This window comes from Rissa tridactyla, chromosome 14 (genome assembly GCF_028500815.1).
Source record: "Rissa tridactyla isolate bRisTri1 chromosome 14, bRisTri1.patW.cur.20221130, whole genome shotgun sequence".
Taxonomy (NCBI): Eukaryota; Metazoa; Chordata; class Aves; order Charadriiformes; family Laridae; genus Rissa; species Rissa tridactyla.
In genome coordinates, this window is record NC_071479.1 from 10,058,996 (window position 1) to 10,071,708 (window position 12,713).

Consider the following 12,713-nt stretch of genomic DNA (forward strand, 5'->3'; position numbering starts at 1 on the left):
ACTATCTTCTGTGGTAACTTGAACCTCCTCCTCTACCTTCTTTCAATTAATCTAACAGATTTATTGCCATTCAACTACTGCATTCCACAAACTAATAACCAGGGTTTAACTTACCAGACTTTGGGGTATCCTTATGATTGGGATGTGCTTTGATTTGCAGGTCCATCATGTGCTCTGTCATTTTGTTTTCCACCTGGCTGGTTTCCCTTCCTTTTACTCTGCACAGTCAGCTGTAGGTTAGGCTACACAGTTAGATTTTAACATTATAAAAAAAATAGAGATAAAAAGTCTCAAAGGTGGCCTATAGAAAATTCCCCTTGGCGTGGAAAACCGCCGTCCCAACCACTGGTTTTAATCAGAAAGATGGTACCCAAACCAACAATTTCCCGTATGAAATAAAGCGCAGTCACCGGTGCCTGTCTGCTGCCCTGCTGGAGTACTCACCGGAGGAGCTGCCCGACCTCTGCCTGTCTCCATCCCCAGTGGCAGTTGCCCATGAGGATGGGCACCTGCTCCTCGTGCCCAGGTCCCGTGAAGCCTGGCCAAGCCGTGCCCTCGGCCGTCTCCCCCCGCTGCTGCTCGCTCTTCTCCAAAGTGGAGGGGTGAACAGCAGCCGTGGTGCTGGGTCTTCCCCGCTCCTCCGAGCCATGCACCACATCCTCTGCCTACATGGTGACTCACCACCGGTTGTGCCGTCCAGCTCCTGCGCATCACCCCGGTGTCAGCTCAGGTCACGCAGCCTCCACTGTCCCCTTTATCCCCAGTCGCCTCTTATTCTCTGTTCCTCTTCAGTCCCCCAGTCATATGTGTAAATGTCCTGTCCAACTCTGGACCATGTTCAGTCTCTTCATCCTTGCTTTGCCCCCACACCCCTACCTTGATGCCCATCCTGGGCACCTCATGGCTGTCCCATCACCCCACCTCCAGCCCTCTGCCACTCTCTCAAGTGCCCCAAGAAGGGCAGAAGCTGCCCCCTCACTAGCAAGGCCACCCAGTCTCTTGTTGCTTTGATAGAGTCACTGATAGTGCAGAAGTTCATCTCTGATGTGTGGCTGTATTGCAAATAGTCATCACACTTTTTTGGTGGCCCGGCACTCCTTTCCTTTTCCAGGGAAGCCCAGTGCATTTGACAACATTCCCAAGTGAGATTTAGTGGTGGCAGAATTAGGGAGCCCCGTCTCTAGGCCATGTCACGGCAGACTTGTTTTCATGAAGAACATCCCCCCCACTCCCGTGGACCCACAGACTTAATCGTTCAGCCATCCAGCCCCTCACCTATTGCTACGGCTCCCTACTTCTCCTCCAGCTCTTCCTGTATCCCACCACCTCTCTGCCAGTCCCTGGCCCCTCTTCCCATGTCTTTGTGCACCACCATCCAATCCCTATTGCACTGAGGTGGCTCTTCGGGGAGCAAAGCAAACCCATCAGTTTTCAAAGTGGTGTGAACTCCATTAGACTGGCAGTAAGCAAAGTCTTCCTGAATTACTGAGTAAAAGCGCTGAGAGTCTGCTATCACTGCGAAACCACTGGTCATGCAAATATTTGATCAGGAACTAGCCCTTGTGTTTGGGTTGTAATGCTGCAGTTTAAGAATAACTTATATTCAGAAAAAACATATCCTAGAAATGTGTCACAAAGCAAAAGTCCCTTTCTCCACCACCAAAGTGTAGCAAATGGAGATCAAAGGGCTTGATTTTTCCCACAGTTTCAAGCTGAATAAATACATTGAATAAATAAATTAGTATCAAATGAAATGTTCCAAAACAAAACGTCATTTTTATAGAAAAATGAAATCACTCTATTCCAAAAATGCTGAACTTACATCTTTCAGGCTTATTAAAATGTAAGGGTTTTTTGTTTTTTTTAATTTTCTGAAAAGTTTTATCAGAATGGCCATCTTTCCGAAAAAAAAGGTTTTGCTTTTAACAAGCGAGCATTTTTGAGTGCGGGGGGGGAGTGGGTGGGTGGGGTGGGATCCACTGCAGCGTTTCCAACTAGTGGCAGGCCATTTCGGACTCGGGCTCAGGAACCCACAGTCCCAGTGCGGGAGCTGACGCAGAGCTGCAGTTTGACTGTCACAGGTCACTTCCTTCAGGCTAGAGCTACCCCGATAAATAAGGTTGCCCTGAAGGTCACTGTAAAGCCTGCCGTGGCCAGATACATCCACAGTAAGCCCCAAATATGCCACAGCACCCATAGGATTAAGGCTTCCTTGGGTTTGGTGAACCTACCAGTGCATACCTACCAGCCGTCACTTGCTGAGACTCTCCCCCATGCCTGGAGCCCAGCTGGTCACGCAGAAACACCTGTGGGTGCCCCAGGAGCCCCGTCTCCAGAGTCCCTGCTCCTGCTGGTCCTCCCTTTCCCTCTCCTCAAAGCCAGACCGGCTCCCCGCGGGACCACCCTTCCTGCACCAGCACTGACGGGCTTTGCTGCCCAGCCCCAGGGATGCTCCAGGCACGCAAGGGCACTTCATGCACTTCAGGCTGGAAGATGGCGCGTTAAAGCCCAGAGAACCGGCACTCCGTGCTTTCGCTTCTATCAGGCTTTGTATCGCCTGTTCAGACGGCAGGCTCACAAGCCCGCCTTGCAGTATGTTTGTACAGCGCCCAATACCGCATGTTTCCATTGCTAGCTGTTGCCGCGTCCCAAGCCAGGCTTTGTCAACACGAAAAAGCTTTCTTAAACAAGTGCACTGATAACCCTGTCTAGCGGCTTATCGATGCTTTTATGTCTTGTTGCTAGTTTTTAGACTTTGAGGTCTTTGTGTCTCTGCCTAAGTTGTCTTTTTGTCAAGAAAAATGCTTATAGGAATATAGATAGTATCGCAAACCAACACCGATCCCAGGCACGGATTAGCGGTTCGGCTGTGCTGTCCCCCCTTCACCCCAGATGAGTGAATGACCTATATTTGGCTTGTGGCTAACCTGTACCTGGTACATCACAGCCTCAGCCCCTGCCCTCCCGTTCTTCATATTGACTAATAATAACAACAACTGCTTTTGCGAGCTGTTTACCACCCACATGTATCTAGCCCCAAAAAACCCCAGAGGAAATAACATGAGGTAACATGCTTTTTCTATTTATAAACAGAAAATGATGATTCCCAGTAATAAAACAGATAGATGTTTATCTGCTACGGCAGAAATGTTGAGTCGAGTTTTTGAAATTCCAAATGTGAAGTTTCCTTTGCTTGTGTCAAAGCTGTTTCATCTTCTCTCACAACCTACACCACCACCTCCTCTTTCTCATTATCTTCACCAAACTCCTTCCCTCATTCCTTGCCTTGCCCGGCTTTGCGTGAAGAGACTGCCCTGGCCCAGCCAGGATGGCAGGGACAACCACAAGTGCCCGTGAAGCTTTTCCTCAGCCCGTGATGGTGTTTCTGCAAACTGAGGTCAGGGTCGAAACCCGCTGTAGCTCCATGGATCTCACTTGTCCATCTTTGCACCTGGCAAAGGCTCTGGAAAGGCCCAGGGCGTCTCTGCCCTGTTAGTGACTTCTCCATCCTCTGCCTCAGTTTTGTTGTTTGGCAAATGGTAGAGATCAGGTAGATCTTGTAAAAAGGATTTGAGCTCTGGGGTGGAAAAGGTTGGAGTTAGGTGTACGGCAATAGGCCCAAAGGCATTAGCAGGTCCTTCTGCTGAGTGCTGCATTCAAATGTGTCTCTTCCCAAAGCATTCACAAAAGAAGCAGGCAAGTTCAGCCTTCCCTTGCAGAGCGGTCGCTCGGTCCCCTCCCACCCGCTTCCCTTGGGCCTTGGGCCTAGGAAACTCAAGGCAAAGTCATTACCACCCCGTCTAAAATGATCCTCCACTTCCAAGGGATGCTGACAGATGGCACGGCCGTATCTGTGCGCAGCTCCCACCCGGCTGAGCGTGCCACTTTTCTGACGGAGCCACTGGGGACAGCGGGACGTGGCCAGTGACGCAGCGCCCGTCCGGCAGGATGGCTGTGGCAGAGCCCAGACCTGAAACCAGGTTTCCTTTCAGTCTGGGCTTTACCCATGGGCCAAACCCCTCTAGAAAACAGCTAAACCAAAGCAAAACAAAACATCTTGTCAAGACACAACCTGAAACTGCCTAATTACCTTTAACAGAAAAAATAGGATATTTTTGCATTTCATAGAATTTCATAGAATTTCTTAGAATCATAGGGTTGGCAGGGACCTCTGGAGATCACCCAGTCCCACCCCCGGCCAGAGCAGGGTCACCCAGAGCAGGTGGCACAGGAACGCGTCCAGGCGGGGTTGGAATGTCTCCAGAGATGGAGACTCCCCCACCTCTCTGGGCAGCCTGTGCCAGGGCTCTGCCACCCTCACAGCAAAGAAGTTCCTCCTCATGTTGAGGTGGAACTTCCCATGCTCAAGTTTGTGCCCGTTACCTCTTGTCCTGTCCCCGGGCACCACTGAAAAGAGCCTGGCCCCATCCTCCTGACACATTTGAGTGGGTGCCTCTAACTTTCAATTGTTTGCTGTGTTTATTTTCATTCGAAGCACTGTTTGAAGCTGCAGTTCGCAGTTTCCCATCCTGAACGTTCTGAGGAACATGCTCTGTTACAGACTTCCCCTGCTAAACACTTGGCGGGAGTGAGCAAATGATTTGGGGTCTAGAGAATGCCTTTAATGAGAGAAATTTGAACAATTAGGTTTATTTATTTAATCAAACTGAGGCACGAAGATTTGAACCTGGATCCATGTGAATTTAAGTTAAGAAAAGGAAAGTTTTGACTAGTGGAAATAAGAGTTAATGACAGGAGAGGCGAAAGAAAACCCCAAAGCTTAGTCTTTTCTATCTTTCTGTCTGACTCTGTCAATCCAATAGGAAAGAGAAGCAAATCCATGAGACTGAAATTATTTAAAAATTGGCATGACTCCTTGAAAGAAATGGCAGGTCTGTCATGACTTGAAGTCTGAAATGAAAGCTAGCTGTCTTCTAAAATGAAATCTTCCCGTCTAGTCGAGTTTCCTGGTTCAGTTGTGCTCAATAAGGTAATTTCTAAGGAATTCGGTGAGAGAATTAGCAGTGATGCATCCTGGATGACAGAATTGGCTCAGTAGGTGAGACACGGGCTTCGGAAATGTATCCATCAAAAATACACACATTTGCTTATATATCACTAAAAATGCATTATATTTCAAGGCAAATTTTCCACAGTATAATGTCTCTAGTATTACCCATCCCTCATCTCGCTCCTATATTCATTTACCTACTGTTTGACTGTCATGAACTCAAGGCTGAAGCTATCTTTTACATGCACAGTCCTTGCTGCACCACGCTCACATGCGTGTCAGCAGCCCAAGGCAGCAAGTGCTTGATGATTTCCCTGGCCTGATTTAGAAATGATCCAAGTTTTATTCTCTACTGGAAGAAGCAACTGCTAATCAGTTGGAAAGAACAACTCTAGAGTCTTAGTATTTTCCCAGTCTCTTTAAACTCTGAGATATAAAAGACATAGACGTATGCCAAGCCTACACCACCCATAGATTTCCCACCATGACAAAAAGAATCCTTGATTTTTGTCTTCCAGGTAGGCATTCAAGGCTGAAACTCTACTAACAAGACCAATACAAGGGCCAAAACCAAGTCCAAAGCTCAGGAGCCAAAGAGGGCCAATAAACCAATCTACTTTAATTTAAAACGAACCGGGGGTTCACACCGTGCAGAGAACTGTCACTTTGCAACCAGGCATTTTATAGCAAAGTCTTGCATTGTCAACCATTATATTCCCAGTAGACAAAAGCGTATGGATAGCAATTCAAAGTGCTTAAATTTCATGCTTATTTTTTTTTCAGACTCCATGAAACTTTCATAATGAAACCCCAAAAAACTAGGTGAAATGTATGGTTTGGTCTGGAAACCATGAGCAAGTCTGTGGTTTTGCTTAGGTTTGTACTGAAACTAGTCCAAACTAGGTAGTTTCTTCTAGCTGAATTTTACCTAAAGATTTTGAATTCATTCACACCTGAAACTGAGAGCGAAATTTAGGGGGCATGAACCCATATAGTCTAAAAGACGGAAAAAGGGTTTGCATGAAACCGCAGGTCAGGTTTGCTAACTGAGTTTAGCACTGCTTTGAGTTGCTCCGCGTGGTGTTCTCTGCCGACTCACCGAACCATGGCTGCAGAGTGGTGGGCCCCATGACTCTATGGCTACCTGTGAATTGTCAAGCTGCTGTGGGAACACACAGGTACCCAAGTGCTGCTGTTTTCAAGGCAGGACCTTTGAATGCCTGGCCGAGCCTTCTGCTTTGCTCTCATCAGCTAGAAATCCACATGTCTGCTGGCAGGCCTCGAGTGTGCAAAAGTCTGGGGAAAAAGTACAGAGAAGTAATATTGCCAGAAAAACACTTGCTGTTTGGTACAGAGGTTCACGTTCACGGGGTCTCTTGATTGTCCTTCAGGCATCTCAGTGTCCAAGTCTTCTGGGTAGGCTGAAAAACCTGCTTTTCCATTAGCAAAACCTGCTGTGTGTTGAGTGCCCAAGGAACTACTAAGACATTTGCATAAAGGCATCAAAGAAAGAAATAAAGGGATTCGGGGGTGGGATGGGGGCTGGAATTCAAGAAAGGACAAGATTAAATTTTTCAGCATAAGCCTGCATAAATTGAGACTGACATTGCTAAGGTTCCTGGGTTACATTAATTCAAGGGAAGCTGAAGTAGAAATGATACGAATATCAATGGAAATGCACCGAGCTTTCGTACGCTGTGATTGGAATCAAAGACAGAAACACCAAATTTAATTCCACGGAGGGCAAACAAAGCAGAATTAATGGTGGATGTGTCCTTCTTGTGGATAAGAAATACAGCTTTGATAAAAAGCTTTGGATATTTTTAGAGCAATTGTTCTAGGTGAAAATACTGGCAGATGCAGTATTTTGCCTGGTGTTTACCTTCGTAGGGACAAAGAAGGACTGTCGCTCAAGGCTGAATATTTTGCCTTTGCTTTTTTGTTCTCCTGTGACATATACATTTTCTCTGGCTTACGCAAACGAACAGACAGTTTTTCCAGAGGTGATCACGCACTCAGTCGTGGCTGTTGTGTCACACAGTGATGCCTTGATTTCCTTATCCTGATGTTACCGCTCCTCCCTGGACTCGCCCGATGGAGATGGCTCTCGCTCCCTGGGTCACCCCTGCTGGATGATGCCCTTTTATCGTTTCATTGCTGAACACGGTGCATTATGCTTATTTGGTGTCTGCCACCTTCGGAAGGGTGACGTCAAAAGGCGGGTGTGATTTTTCACAAGAATCACAGTGATTAACTTTCCAGCTCTCCGCCTGCTAACAAGGCTCATGCTCCTAAATCAGAAGTGCCCCCAGTCATTTTCCCTGCCTTCAGCTATCTGAAAGATATCTAGACCAAACGCTGCCTAGGCTGTTTCTGTAATCCCTCTCTGATATGGATTGGGGACATAAATATTACCAAACTGATTCACCACGCCTACCTCAACTATTTTAAGCCAGGATGAATCACTTACCAAGAAAGCACCGATGCCTGTCTTCAGAATTGGCCCGGGGAGGCAAGACGCATTTCATCCGACACATTTATAAAAAACTTGCCCCTTGCCAATAAGTAGAGCTTGTGAGAAGCCAAGCAACCCTGAAAATTAACTGCAGAAAAATGCTCATCCAGAGTTGTAAATTAGCACAACTGTTAATTAGCATAATTGTAAATTGCATAGGGCTGGGATCTGAACAGCTCTGTTTAGAGATGTTGACAGCAGCCAAGCGCTACGCTGCTCCAAGGAGGGAACTTACAGCTTTTCAGATGGTCAATTTTGTCTTTAACTGTAGTTCTGGGAAACCAGAAAGCAGCTACTGCTTGCAGGTGTCCCAGGCCTAAGCTCGTAACCAACAGCTACCAGTAGTTTCAAGCTGACCCTGTGCTAATTGCTATGAAAAAAAAGCTCCAGATGACCTTCATCATTTAAGGCTTTTCGAAACATCATTCTTGCCTCGTTCTTAGGATTTCTACCAGGTCCACATCTGGAGAGAAAGCTCCTGTCTCCCTGAGGAGATAGGGTTTATTTCCTTCTTTTACCATAGATCTTTGTGTGGATTTTGACAGATCACTTAAGCTAAGATGCCCTTGTCTGCAGTTTTTCTCCTGAGCCATGTCACATTGACCCTGTAAAGGCGTGAGGACCTCTTCAGGGAGCTTTGTGGGCACCAACACCTGAAGAGGGTCCCCAGACTTGAGTGCATGGCTGCATTTAACCATGGACCCTGTACAGAGCCACTTCCAGCTTCTGATGCTTCATCACTTCTCTTTAACGGGGAGATGGAGGACAAACATCAACACTGACCCACCTTAAATAGGTGCTTTGAAGATAAACCATCTCAGACTGTGAGGTGACCTAAGGTAGCTCTGGTACCTACCTAAGGCAGCTAACTCTATCACATGCGCAGCAGCGGGAATTTTGCAAGCTCTTTCCTTCCACGCACTCTAGGGATGGAAAAAATAAACTACTTCACAGTTTCTCCCCTGAGAAGACGACTGATGGGGCTTTATTATTTTGAGAAAGGTGAAGCTTTTCAGCTTGCCAGAATTATAAATATACTTTCACCCTACATTCCTGCTCTTCCTGTGATGTACGTACTGCATTTCAAGCTAGTTGTGACTTTGGCTTTTTGCTGGTTCTCATGTTATTTCCCGATAGGGTTTAGTGTATGAATGCCACTCTGAGCAGACTGTATATTTCCCTCTTGATAAGACCCAGGGAGATTTAGTAGCTGTCAAATGTAGAACGCCATCCTTTCTTGTGGTCTTTATTTCTAATCTGGATACGTTATACTGCCATCTAAATTCAGTCATAATGTAATTCTGCTCTTCTCGTGAAGTTTAACAAGAGATGATAGGATTCCTATGAAGGTTTCATTATTTTCCATCTAATCTCCAGATCACTCATCTCTCTTCAACCAAAAGCTTACAATACACTTCTAATGCACAGGGAACACAAATAATAGCTTTTGACATAAATCAGGCCAACTAGTCTTTAGTTCGGGATTCCACTTCTTACCATGGCCAATTACTAAAAGTAATTTTACACAGTAAAATACTTATTGTTATACTCTAACATTTCCAGATCAATGCCTTTCCTAACCTAGACTGTGTCTCCAAAGACACCTGACTTCCCCTTTCCATCTAAGAGGCACCGTCATCATTTCCAAAATCATTGCTCATCAGCATCCCCAGGTGTCTACGTGCCTTACGCTCCTCCTTAGGTGGGGTGGGAAGGCCACACGCAGATGGAAAACGCTGCTCAAGTCCAATCCTGTCCCACAACTCAGACCCCACCTGATGCTTCTTTGTCTGGCTTATCAGCATTACTATCTTCCAGGTTTTCCGGGTAAAGCCATATGACCTTTTCCTGAATAGAGTGTCAGATTATATGATCTAAAGGCCTTTTCTTGACTTGAAATCTGTGAATCTCTCACACAGGTTGAGTGTTAGATCCTTCTCCATAGTGTCTTTACTGCAGTGCTGCATCTCTCTGGGTGTATCGACACAGCTGGTTTCAGTGCCACTGCCCCTCATCCAACTCATGGTCATGGTGTGTTCTCTGCAGGCCCCATCTGGAGTCCAGCACGATGAAATGGAGCCATTCCTTTCATGTCAGTGGTTTTCATCGCTTATGGCTATTTCTTCCTGCCACTCAAATCCATTTATTACACCTTCCTCCTCCTGAGGATTTGCTTACGCCAAGATTTTCAGGTGTGTCCAGAGACAGACACATAAGAACCATACACGGACCAGCAAGTGTAAATGTCCTTTTTTCCCCCTCTTAATGAACTTCAATAAATGTCCTTTTTTCACTCTTAATGAACTTCAAAGTAATACAATCCTCTTTCTTTTTAGTTTAGACCCTGGAGTCTCAATATATTTCCGGCTGGCTCAATTTTTTATTATGCTGCTTGAATCACACAGAAATGGCCTGGTTTTCAGGAACTGATGAGAACTATGCTGGAAATGAAGAGCCTTCCAGTGCTTTGTAACACAATAACTGGAATTTCAGGTATCTGAAATCTCTAGATACGCCTGAACATCACATTCTAAATAACTCTGTATTTTTTTTTTTATATTTAAGCAATGTTATTAATTATCCTGTTTCTTCCAGTTTTGTGATTCTTGTATTATCTTCTTCATCTCACTCCCAACTCATTAATCAGAATACAGAGTGGTTCAGCACCCAGAAAGGAGCTTTTCCACTTGAATTGCCTCTTACCAGCAAATGCCGCTGAAAGGTACGGAAGATTTTTCAGCAAGGCAGGCAGCTCCCTTCTTCGGGGAGGATGATGCTGCACAGGAAGAACTGTTACTGCTTGGGCAGACAATAACTTGCACTGAGCAAATGCACTCTCTGACGTATCTGTGGAAGTTATTGCATTTTTATAACTGTTCCATTTGTACTGCTTTATTATTGCATTTTATTATCTATCCTAATGCCTCTGGTTTCTACCTGCATTTCAAAGGAGATGGATGGTGCATACCACCTACAGTATAAAAAGGTGGTTTTCCCCCTATAGCCAATTTCCAGGTAATTTAATATACCAGTTTTTCTATTGCCTTACAAGGCGGAGTGATATAATTCTTTTGAACAAGAAAGACAGTTGCACAGTACGAATAAACGGTATGAAGCTTCCCGAGGAGATAATACCGCACAATGGCAGCTTTAATCTTTCTTTTTTCATCTTATTTTCCTCCTGTCTGATGTCTATTTTTATTCAGTAAATTTATTTGAGAAACAAAATGAGAAAAGAACATTGCTATTCCGGGAAACCCTCCCATATGTTTCAGGAGCAGAAGGCTTGTACAAGAGATGTACGGCATCTCCCTTGTTTTATGGCAACAGCCAACAATATCATCGCAACAGTGTTAGGAGTGTGATATTGGACTGTCATTCACTTCATTCTGTGAGCAATCTTTGGATCAGGTTCACATGAATAGACACAGGTTCTAATAAATATAATTTAAAAAAATCCCCAACAAGCAACGTTGTCAGCCCTGGCCCAGGCACCCATCTCCCTTGGCTCGGGCTGAGGTGTGGAGTACAAACATAACGCCGAAGTGCAATATGAGAGTGATTCATCAGAGGAAACTTAAAAACCTCCGACAACAAGGTGATTCATACCTTGAGTGCTAATGGCGTTTTGCAGTAACCTCAATTTACTGATTTTGCATTTCCATATCAAGTGATTTACAAGCGCCCGCATGTGTTCACATGTTTCTATGTGTGCACTCAGGTGCAACGCAGCTCAAGTTAAATACCTCTATCTGTAATGGAGGGTCTCTCTTTGAAGACAAGAAGCTCAATAGCATCTTTGCTATCTAAGATCCTTAATTGGGGGGGGGGGGGGGGGGGGTACTAGGAATCACTCGGGATAATAAAGTATATGTCCATCTCCTCTGAGCTCTTTTAGATCTTGAAAAGCTAAGGACGAGGTTCTGGTAGCAAACTACTTGGGTGCAAACACGAATAATGGTTTTGATGACAAACGCACTCAGTTCCCATTAAGGGTAAAAACCAGAAACTTCTAAAGGCACCAATAGACTCCATGCCCCTGGATTTCAGTGGCAGCGGGGTACCTACACATCTCTGAAGAATTGCCCATTGATATCTTTCAGAAAAGCTTTCGGTTCTCACAGACTTCAGTCAAGGGTGAATTTCCATTGACCACGTGGATGGGTTTTCAGTTCTTAGCAAGTTTATTTCCTTTCAGCAGAGGAGTAGATAAATAAATATTAACAAGCAGCTGGGATATTTTGTATTTTTCTGATAAAGAGAGTCACTTTCAAACTCTACCAAGAGAGAATTAGAACTGCTGGGTTTGCGGTTCACTTGTTTTCTCCCTCTTTGTCCTTTTATGCAAAGCTCTCTGCTGCAGAGGACGCAGCATGTGCCAATGCAAATACAGGGCAAGCACCTGCTATTTAGCCTCTTGAACCGGAGCTTGTGAGAACTGCAGCAACGTTGGTCAGAAGGCGTGAAAACAGTGAACTGTGCTCTGGGAATCAGGCGTAATCAGACAGATGACAGTGTGAGGGGGTTTATACAGCGACGTTAGGAACTAGAGGGTAACAGAGCATAACTAAAGTTACGTTTGAAAGCACGTCACCACCTACAAGCCAATACGGCCACGGCACCCCGAGAACAGCTATTTAACAGGGATGTGCAGTTGTTTATTTACTGCCAAAGACAAAGCTACGGAAGTATCCCCTCATTCCGCAGTATTACCCCGTTTAAAAATTACCGTCTGCCTTAACAGTACAGCTGTCTCAGCTGAGCAGTATTTCACTTCTACATTTCAAGATATTTCACCACTAAAGGGGAATCATTCATGGATCCTGCCGTCACCCGGAGCAATCTCAGATGTTGGCCTTTGCTGTCTTGGAACGCTGTAGAGCATGATACCACTGCACGAAGGGATGCTCTGTGCTCCTACATATTATTACGTGACCTTCCCAGCACGTTTCCAACTCACTAAACTCTGTGGGTTTCCACTGCTGTACTAGTGGGCTAACCAAATTTACCTTAGAACATAACGGACCAAATTTACTCTGGATTGCACTTGTTTACACAGGGGATGAATTTGCCCAGTTTTCCCTCACTGACCTTCACCGATCTGTTTTTCTTTTGTAGCCATCACCACTGCAGTACCTACTTGTCAACTTAGACGTGAGTTTAACACAGGTGTTTTACAGTTTGAAG

General features: G+C 45.4%; 1 long non-coding RNA gene across 1 annotated transcript in view; it reads right to left on the reverse strand.

The window, feature by feature from the left end:
* The window catches only part of LOC128917539 (uncharacterized), a 105,443-nt gene that overhangs the window by 5,942 nt on the left and 86,788 nt on the right, over positions 1-12,713 (reverse strand). The window contains exon 4 of the long non-coding RNA XR_008469294.1: positions 115-230. This is a non-coding gene — a long non-coding RNA (uncharacterized LOC128917539). The remainder of the gene's footprint in view (positions 1-114; positions 231-12,713) is intronic.